Source organism: Brassica napus, chromosome C6 (assembly GCF_020379485.1).
Source record: "Brassica napus cultivar Da-Ae chromosome C6, Da-Ae, whole genome shotgun sequence".
In the NCBI taxonomy this organism is placed as follows: Eukaryota; Viridiplantae; Streptophyta; class Magnoliopsida; order Brassicales; family Brassicaceae; genus Brassica; species Brassica napus.
Window position 1 is genome coordinate 22,177,091 of NC_063449.1, and position 10,575 is coordinate 22,187,665.

Sequence of the window (10,575 nt, forward strand, 5' to 3'; positions counted from 1 at the left end):
TACATTCTTTGCAAAGATCAACTTTATAGGAGAGTGGTTGCTAATGAGGAGATTGATGGGATCCTTACACAGTGTCATGGATCATCTTATGGAGGTCACTTTACTACCTTCATGACTGTTGCTAAGGTGTTACAAGCTGGATTCTGGTGGCCACACATGTTCAAGGACACACAAGACTTTGTTTCAAGGTGTGATTCATGCCAAAGGAGGGGAAACATCACCAAGAGGAATGAGATGCCTCAGAATCCAATCCTTGAAGTTGAAGTGTTTGATGTGTGGGGTATTGACTTCATGGGGCCATTTCCATCATCACATGGCAACAAGTACATCCTGGTATCTGTTGATTATGTCTCAAAATGGGTGGAAGCTATTGCAAGTCCCACCAATGATGCAAGAGTGGTAATCAAGATGTTCAAGAGCACCATCTATCCAAGGTTCAGAGTTCCAAGAGTTGTAATCAGTGATGGAGGGTCTCATTTCATCAACAAACTGCTTGAGGGACTTCTCAGGAAGAACGGTGTTAAGCACAAGGTGGTAACTCTTTACCATCCTCAAACAAGTGGTCAAGTTGAGATTTCTAACAGAGAGATCAAGTCCATTTTGGAGAAGATTGTGGGGATTACAAGGAAGGATTGGTCAGTTAAGCTTGATGATGCGCTTTGGGCTTATAGGACAGCTTACAAGACACCTCTGGGGACCACACCTTTCAACCTAGTGTACGGGAAAGCTTGTCATCTGCCAGTGGAGCTTGAGTACAAGGCACTTTGGGCAGTAAAGTTGCAGAACTTTGATATCAAGAGTGCCAAGGAGAAAAGGCTTTTTCAGCTACATGAGCTTGATGAGATAAGAATGGATGCCTTTGAAAACTCAAGGATCTACAAGGAGAAGACTAAAGCTTTTCATGACAAGAATATCCTAAAGAGAGAGTTTAAAGAAGGAGATCAAGTTCTTCTCTACAACTCAAGACTGAAGTTGTTTCCAGGAAAGCTTAAGTCAAGGTGGTCCGGCCCCTTCAAGGTCAAAGAGGTTAAGTGATATTACGTGTATACGCACACCAATTAACCTAATGTGCACACTACCACAATCGAATGGTATGTCGATGTAGCACTTTAGGATCGAATCCACAGAGACCAACGATTACACTTTATCCTTATGGGATCAATACTTAGCTAAAACAATGATGGGGTTTTGAGATTAAGGTTTCGTAACAAGCAAGTAATAAGATTAATTAAAGATTTCAGATGATTAAAAATGCTAGCCTAGGGTGGTTTGATCGGGTGTTAAGCAAGTGTGAGCCAAACAATTATTCAAGTTTAGCTAAGAGCAAGTCTAGAACTCGGATCACTCAAGTAGAACAGTCCACTGTCGTGGTACGGCTCCCTATGCTGATCGATCTTGATACCTAAACTCTCGTTTGGATCAAGACGCGACAGCAAGCAATAGAGATCAAGTCCGATATGTTCACAAAACACCCTAACATCTACTTTCGCTGGTTAGGGATATGATGCTCATTCAAGTTATGTCTAGCAACCTATAACACTTTTGATGAATAGATTAAACCTAGAATCAGCCACTAAGTGGTTAACTTGATTCAAGCCTTAAGAACAACAGTGAATGAAGACAATCGATTTATAACTTATTTATGTCAAGCTCACGGATCTAACACCCTAACACCCTAGACTAGCAAGCTGACTACTCAGCCATGGAGCAAGAAAACAAAGAGACAGAGATATAAAGCAACATGAAATATGACTGAAATAAAGTAATAGGGTTCAGGGGGTTCTTCTCTAAATCGAGAGAGATGGCCTTCTCCCTTTACAAAGTAGCAAAATCTCATGTTTCCAACTCTAAGGTCTGGTTTCTTCTCAAAGAAAAAGCGTAGAATGATAAAGAGAAACATAAAATATGATATATCAAAGCCACAGGCGGCTGGGAGAGAAAATAGGGATAATTAGGGCAAATCCCGTAATGATTGTAGTTTCCTTAAAAATCTCTGCCGCTGGAACACTCACTCGGAACAGTCAATCGGGTTGCTCCGCTATCTGACTGTTCTGCGTGAAAACCACCAAATTGCATTGTTTTCTGCCTCTTTTGTTCCAGCTGGTCCATCTCCCATCCAATGCAACTCCAGACACGTAATGACTCCAAAAGGACTAGAAAGACTCGATAAAGACTTGAAAACCAATTTAAAAGCATATACACAAGATGTATAAAAGACCATATATCAATTCCCCCAGACTTAGATCTTTGTTTGTCCTCAAACAATGTCAAGTATCAAGAACAGGGAGAAAGGTTTGAAAGTGTGGGAACTCTCCTATTCTCAGCAACCATACTTTAACCACGAATCTCTGAACCATACAAGCAGTAAAACTAGGACAACACACCCTTACCGGAACCCCACTGACTGCTGTTCAAAAATCGGCTCCATACTCTTCATCTCAAACCTGAAAAAGCAACACTATTGAGACAGAACTCCCTACATTCATTTAAGAGTAGCGTGAGCTTCTCATCACAGGCATCATTCAGGGTTGACGGTCTAGGTGTGGAACAGGCTATTTAATGGTGGAGTTAAAAGTGTTTAGGGGCTACCATTTCATTGAAGAGGATGCAGGATATCACACAAAATGACAAGAGAGGATAGATCCATTGATGTCCACAACCTCTACTCGTTTTTGCTCTATCTGGTGCGACTGTTCTGATGACGGAACAAGCAACTGATTGTTCTGCGTTCCACTTTCCTTTTGGTACCCACTCCTTTGCTCGATCTTTCCAGTGGCTCATATTTCTTTGATCTCATCCCCTTCTCCATCACCTTATTTTGGTTTTTTTTTTTTGTCTGAAGACTGATATGGTGATGTGACAAAGAAGGAGGTCATACATGATGGTTCTGAGTGCCACTGGTGGTTCTGATTTCGCAACCATCCTGGTTCTCCACCCCTGCTCTTGCGCAGTTCATTGGGGGATAAGGCATGACAGTGGGAGAAGTCTCTACCAAGCGACTCTATCACCACTTGGGATGACTGCAAGAAAGCTTTCTTGGAGAAGTTCTTCTCTACTTCAAGAACTGCTAAGCTGAGAAATGAGATCTCCAGCTTTCAACAGAAAGGCTTGGAAGGATTCAGTGAAGCCTGGGGGAGATTCAAAGGCTACCAAGCTCAATGCCCTCATCATGGATTCTCTAAGGAAAGCCTGCTGAGCACATTCTACAGAGGAGCTCTTCCTAAGTACAGAACCAGATTGGATACAGCTAGCAATGGGTTCTTCTTGGGAAGAACAGAGGAGGATGCAGAGCAGCTGGTAGACAACATGGTCAAGAGTGATGCAGTCTACAGCAGAGACCACGACAGAAGCAGTATAACAAATGACAAGCAGACGAGGAAGGAGTTAAACGCTCTCCAGGATAAGATTGATATTCTCATTGCTGATAAGACCACCCAGGAGCAGCTGCACTTTGTTGGTAACCCAAACCAAGAAGCCACACCTGTTGTCCAGGAAGTTGATGGTTTGGAAGGGCAAGAAGAGATGTGCTTCATCAACAACAATGGTAGCTGGTACAAGAAAGAGCCAAACTTTCAGTACAACAACTACCAACAGAGATCTTACCCCAACAACCAACAGAGTGGTTATCAGCCTAGATACAACCAGCAAGCCAACTACCAACCTCAGCAAACCACTCATCCTGGTTTCCACAACAAAGGACAACAACCTGCCCAAAAACAACCTACTACTTCTACCTCTACTCCTCAAGTCAGCAGCACTGATGCCCTACTAAAAAAAATCTTGGAGTCTCATACAAGAAGTGAGAAGCATGTTGGATATGAGTTGAAGAACCTTCACTCAAAGATTGATGGAAGCTACAATGAGCTCAACAACAAGTTCAGAACTTTGGAGAACCAGTTTGCTGCCATGAACACTCAACAAAATCGTCAACAAGGTTCTTTACCTGCAAAATCTGAGCAAAACCCCAAGGAGACCATGAAAGCTATCACCCTCAGGAGTGGTAAGGAGTTACCTCAGAAAGCTCTCACCAAGGATGCTGAAACAAGGTGAGGGGGTTGCCATCAACATAGATGATGAAGTGGTGATTGTTGATGAGAAAATCAATGATGAAATCTTGGAGAAGATTGTGGAAGCAAAAGGTAAAGGAAATGTTGGGGAAGAGAAGAAAACAGTGAAAGATGGTGAAGTTATTGCTCCAGCAAGTGAGAATTCTTTTGTTCCTCCTCCCTATGAACCCAAACTACCATTCCCTGGTAGATTCAAGAGGCAGCTGCTAGAGAAGTACAAAGCTCTATTTGAGAAGCAAATGAGTGAAGTTCAAGTCACAATGCCCATCATTGATGCTTTCATGCTGATTCCTCAATATAGCAAGTTCCTGAAAGATATTGTAGCTGCAAAGAAGAAGGAGATGGAGGGCATGATGATTCTTACTCATGAGTGCAGTGCCATCATCCAGAGGCTTGTTGTTCCAAAGAAGCTAGAAGATCCAGGATGCTTCACATTACCTTGTGCTCTTGGACCTATGGTATTTGATAGATGTCTCTGCGATTTGGGAGCTAGTGTCAGCTTGATGTCTTTATCTGTTGCTAAGAAGCTTGGTTTCACTCAGTACAAGAAGTGTAGACTGTCTCTGGTATTGGTTGATCGTTCAGTGAAGTACCATGTGGGTATCTTGGAGGACCTCCCCGTTATGGTTGGAAAATATGAGATCCCTACAGACTTTGTGGTGCTTGAGATGGGTGAGGAAGCTGCAGATCCTTTAATCCTTGGAAGGCATTTCTTAGCTACAGCAGGAGCAGTTGTTAATGTGAAAGAGGGCAAGATTGATCTCCACTTGGGTAAAGGGCATGTTCTTCACTTTGACATCAAGGAGGTAATGAAGAAACCAACAGTTCAAGGGCAAGTTTTCTACATTGAAGAGATGGATGCCCTTGCTGATGACCTCCTTGAAGAGTTGTCACTAGAAGACCCTCTACAGCATGTTTTGACGATAGAGAGGGAAGCTGAAGTGATTCAGAACCTGGAGAGTGCTGCCTATGGGATGATGTTGGATTCACACAGAGGATTTGGTAGTAAGGATCAGTATGAGGAGCTGCCTCAAATTGTCCATCAGGAAGTCTCGGTCATTCAAGAAGGAGACACCCAGCAAGACGACTGGAGCGAGCTTAAGGCGCCTAAAGTGGAGCTTAAACCTCTCCCCAATGGTGTAAGGTATGCATTTCTTGGTCCTAATGGAACTTATCCAGTCATTGTGAGTACTGAAGTTACTGAAACTGAGCTATCTGAACTTTTGAAAACACTTAAAAGATTTAGAAAAGCAATAGGTTACTCACTTGATGACATCAAAGGAATATCACCCTCTTTGTGTATGCATAGGATACATCTTGAGGATGAATCAATGACTTCTATCGAGCATCAAAGAAGGTTAAATCCTAACCTGAAGGATGTTGTAAAGAAAGAGATTCTTAAACTCTTAGATGCTGGTGTTATCTACCCTATCTCAGATTCTAAATGGGTATCTCCTGTGCATGTTGTGCCAAAAAAGGGTGGTATAACTGTGATTAAAAATGACAAGGATGAATTGATACCAACAAGAACAGTCACTGGGCATATAATGTGTATTGATTACCGAAAACTGAACTCTGCAGCTAGAAAAGATCATTTTCCACTTCCATTTATTGATCAGATGCTTGAGAGACTTGCAAATCATCCATTTTATTGCTTTCTTGATGGATATTCAGGATTCTTCCAGATCCCCATACATCCCAATGATCAGGAGAAAACAACATTCACATGTCCTTATGGTACCTTCGCATATCGAAGAATGCCATTTGGTCTATGTAATGCTCCAGCCACATTTCAAAGGTGCATGAAGTTGATCTTTTCTGATCTGATTGAGGATGTTGTGGAGGTGTTCATGGATGATTTCTCTGTCTATGGATCTTCGTTTTCTGCTTGTTTGTCAAATTTGTGCAGAGTCCTACAGAGATGTGAAGACACCAACCTTGTGCTGAACTGGGAGAAGTGTCACTTCATGGTCAAAGAAGGGATTGTGCTGGGACACAAGATATTAGAGAAGGGGATTGAGGTGGATAAGGCTAAGATCGATGTCATGGTTGGTTTGCCCCCACTGAAAACAGTGAAAGACATCAGAAGTTTTCTTGGTCATGCTGGATTCTACAGGAGATTCATCAAGGACTTCTTCATGATCACTAGACCATTGACCAGGCTGCTGTGCAAAGAAGCCACCTTCAGATTTGATGTGGAGTGTCTAGAAGCCTTCAAGAAGCTAAAAGGTGAACTCATCAGTGCTCCAATTGTCCAGCCACCTAATTGGGATCTCCCCTTTGAGATCATGTGTGATGCTAGTGATTATGCTGTGGGAACTGTTTTGGGGCAGAAGAAAGATGGCAAGACCCATGTGATCTACTACGCGAGCCAAACCCTGAATGATGCTCAGATGAGATATGCCACAACAGAGAAGAAGATGCTAGCCATTGTCTTTGCCTTTGAGAAGTTCAGAAGCTACTTGGTGGGATCTAAAGTCATTGTCTACACAGATCATGCTGCGTTGAGACACCTTTTGGCGAAGAAGGATGCAAAGCCCAGACTCTTGAGATGGATTCTTTTGCTGCAATAGTTTGATTTAGAGATCAAGTACAAGCCAGGAGTTGAGAATGGTGTAGCTGATCACTTGTCCAGGCTGAGAGTGGAGTGTGACATTCCAATTGATGAAGGACTCCCTGAGGAACAGATCATGGCTATTGGAGCAGTGATAGCAGTTTGTGAGACTGGAAGGAAGCTTGAAGAAGTCAAGGCAACATAAGAGAAAGAACCTTGGTATGCTGATTTGGTGAATTACCTATCCACAGGAAAAGAGCATTTGAATCTTGTGGGTTATGCCAAGAAGAAGTTCTACAAGGATGTGAAGAGATACTACTGGGATGAGCTCTACCTCTACATTCTTTGCAAAGATCAACTTTATAGGAGAGTGGTTGCTAATGAGGAGATTGATGGGATCCTTACACAGTGTCATGGATCATCTTATGGAGGTCACTTTACTACCTTCATGACTGTTGCTAAGGTGTTACAAGCTGGATTCTGGTGGCCACACATGTTCAAGGACACACAAGACTTTGTTTCAAGGTGTGATTCATGCCAAAGGAGGGGAAACATCACCAAGAGGAATGAGATGCCTCAGAATCCAATCCTTGAAGTTGAAGTGTTTGATGTGTGGGGTATTGACTTCATGGGGCCATTTCCATCATCACATGGCAACAAGTACATCCTGGTATCTGTTGATTATGTCTCAAAATGGGTGGAAGCTATTGCAAGTCCCACCAATGATGCAAGAGTGGTAATCAAGATGTTCAAGAGCACCATCTATCCAAGGTTCAGAGTTCCAAGAGTTGTAATCAGTGATGGAGGGTCTCATTTCATCAACAAACTGCTTGAGGGACTTCTCAGGAAGAACGGTGTTAAGCACAAGGTGGTAACTCTTTACCATCCTCAAACAAGTGGTCAAGTTGAGATTTCTAACAGAGAGATCAAGTCCATTTTGGAGAAGATTGTGGGGATTACAAGGAAGGATTGGTCAGTTAAGCTTGATGATGCGCTTTGGGCTTATAGGACAGCTTACAAGACACCTCTGGGGACCACACCTTTCAACCTAGTGTACGGGAAAGCTTGTCATCTGCCAGTGGAGCTTGAGTACAAGGCACTTTGGGCAGTAAAGTTGCAGAACTTTGATATCAAGAGTGCCAAGGAGAAAAGGCTTTTTCAGCTACATGAGCTTGATGAGATAAGAATGGATGCCTTTGAAAACTCAAGGATCTACAAGGAGAAGACTAAAGCTTTTCATGACAAGAATATCCTAAAGAGAGAGTTTAAAGAAGGAGATCAAGTTCTTCTCTACAACTCAAGACTGAAGTTGTTTCCAGGAAAGCTTAAGTCAAGGTGGTCCGGCCCCTTCAAGGTCAAAGAGGTTAAGTGATATTACGTGTATACGCACACCAATTAACCTAATGTGCACACTACCACAATCGAATGGTATGTCGATGTAGCACTTTAGGATCGAATCCACAGAGACCAACGATTACACTTTATCCTTATGGGATCAATACTTAGCTAAAACAATGATGGGGTTTTGAGATTAAGGTTTCGTAACAAGCAAGTAATAAGATTAATTAAAGATTTCAGATGATTAAAAATGCTAGCCTAGGGTGGTTTGATCGGGTGTTAAGCAAGTGTGAGCCAAACAATTATTCAAGTTTAGCTAAGAGCAAGTCTAGAACTCGGATCACTCAAGTAGAACAGTCCACTGTCGTGGTACGGCTCCCTATGCTGATCGATCTTGATACCTAAACTCTCGTTTGGATCAAGACGCGACAGCAAGCAATAGAGATCAAGTCCGATATGTTCACAAAACACCCTAACATCTACTTTCGCTGGTTAGGGATATGATGCTCATTCAAGTTATGTCTAGCAACCTATAACACTTTTGATGAATAGATTAAACCTAGAATCAGGCACTAAGTGGTTAACTTGATTCAAGCCTTAAGAACAACAGTGAATGAAGACAATCGATTTATAACTTATTTATGTCAAGCTCACGGATCTAACACCCTAACACCCTAGACTAGCAAGCTGACTACTCAGCCATGGAGCAAGAAAACAAAGAGACAGAGATATAAAGCAACATGAAATATGACTGAAATAAAGTAATAGGGTTCAGGGGGTTCTTCTCTAAATCGAGAGAGATGGCCTTCTCCCTTTACAAAGTAGCAAAATCTCATGTTTCCAACTCTAAGGTCTGGTTTCTTCTCAAAGAAAAAGCGTAGAATGATAAAGAGAAACATAAAATATGATATATCAAAGCCACAGGCGGCTGGGAGAGAAAATAGGGATAATTAGGGCAAATCCCGTAATGATTGTAGTTTCCTTAAAAATCTCTGCCGCTGGAACACTCACTCGGAACAGTCAATCGGGTTGCTCCGCTATCTGACTGTTCTGCGTGAAAACCACCAAATTGCATTGTTTTCTGCCTCTTTTGTTCCAGCTGGTCCATCTCCCATCCAATGCAACTCCAGACACGTAATGACTCCAAAAGGACTAGAAAGACTCGATAAAGACTTGAAAACCAATTTAAAAGCATATACACAAGATGTATAAAAGACCATATATCAATTCCCCCAGACTTAGATCTTTGTTTGTCCTCAAACAATGTCAAGTATCAAGAACAGGGAGAAAGGTTTGAAAGTGTGGGAACTCTCCTATTCTCAGCAACCATACTTTAACCACGAATCTCTGAACCATACAAGCAGTAAAACTAGGACAACACACCCTTACCGGAACCCCACTGACTGCTGTTCAAAAATCGGCTCCATACTCTTCATCTCAAACCTGAAAAAGCAACACTATTGAGACAGAACTCCCTACATTCATTTAAGAGTAGCGTGAGCTTCTCATCACAGGCATCATTCAGGGTTGACGGTCTAGGTGTGGAACAGGCTATTTAATGGTGGAGTTAAAAGTGTTTAGGGGCTACCATTTCATTGAAGAGGATGCAGGATATCACACAAAATGACAAGAGAGGATAGATCCATTGATGTCCACAACCTCTACTCGTTTTTGCTCTATCTGGTGCGACCGTTCTGATGACGGAACAAGCAACTGATTGTTCTGCGTTCCACTTTCCTTTTGGTACCCACTCCTTTGCTCGATCTTTCCAGTGGCTCATATTTCTTTGATCTCATCCCCTTCTCCATCACCTTATTTTGGTTTTTTTTTTTTGTCTGAAGACTGATATGGTGATGTGACAAAGAAGGAGGTCATACATGATGGTTCTGAGTGCCACTGGTGGTTCTGATTTCGCAACCATCCTGGTTCTCCACCCCTGCTCTTGCGCAGTTCATTGGGGGATAAGGCATGACAGTGGGAGAAGTCTCTACCAAGCGACTCTATCACCACTTGGGATGACTGCAAGAAAGCTTTCTTGGAGAAGTTCTTCTCTACTTCAAGAACTGCTAAGCTGAGAAATGAGATCTCCAGCTTTCAACAGAAAGGCTTGGAAGGATTCAGTGAAGCCTGGGGGAGATTCAAAGGCTACCAAGCTCAATGCCCTCATCATGGATTCTCTAAGGAAAGCCTGCTGAGCACATTCTACAGAGGAGCTCTTCCTAAGTACAGAACCAGATTGGATACAGCTAGCAATGGGTTCTTCTTGGGAAGAACAGAGGAGGATGCAGAGCAGCTGGTAGACAACATGGTCAAGAGTGATGCAGTCTACAGCAGAGACCACGACAGAAGCAGTATAACAAATGACAAGCAGACGAGGAAGGAGTTAAACGCTCTCCAGGATAAGATTGATATTCTCATTGCTGATAAGACCACCCAGGAGCAGCTGCACTTTGTTGGTAACCCAAACCAAGAAGCCACACCTGTTGTCCAGGAAGTTGATGGTTTGGAAGGGCAAGAAGAGATGTGCTTCATCAACAACAATGGTAGCTGGTACAAGAAAGAGCCAAACTTTCAGTACAACAACTACCAACAGAGATCTTACCCCAACAACCAACA

General features: G+C 42.5%; 2 non-coding genes across 2 annotated transcripts; both read right to left on the minus strand.

Annotated features, from left to right (window-relative positions):
- Positions 1-3,069: 3,069 nt before the first annotated feature.
- Positions 3,070-3,176, minus strand: LOC125589358. Its single transcript, XR_007325547.1, has one exon. It is a non-coding gene; the product is annotated as a small nucleolar RNA R71 (small nucleolar RNA).
- A 6,851-nt stretch (positions 3,177-10,027) lies between these two features.
- On the minus strand, positions 10,028-10,134 carry LOC125589359. The gene has a single exon (XR_007325548.1). It is a non-coding gene; the product is annotated as a small nucleolar RNA R71 (small nucleolar RNA).
- Positions 10,135-10,575: the final 441 nt, after the last annotated feature.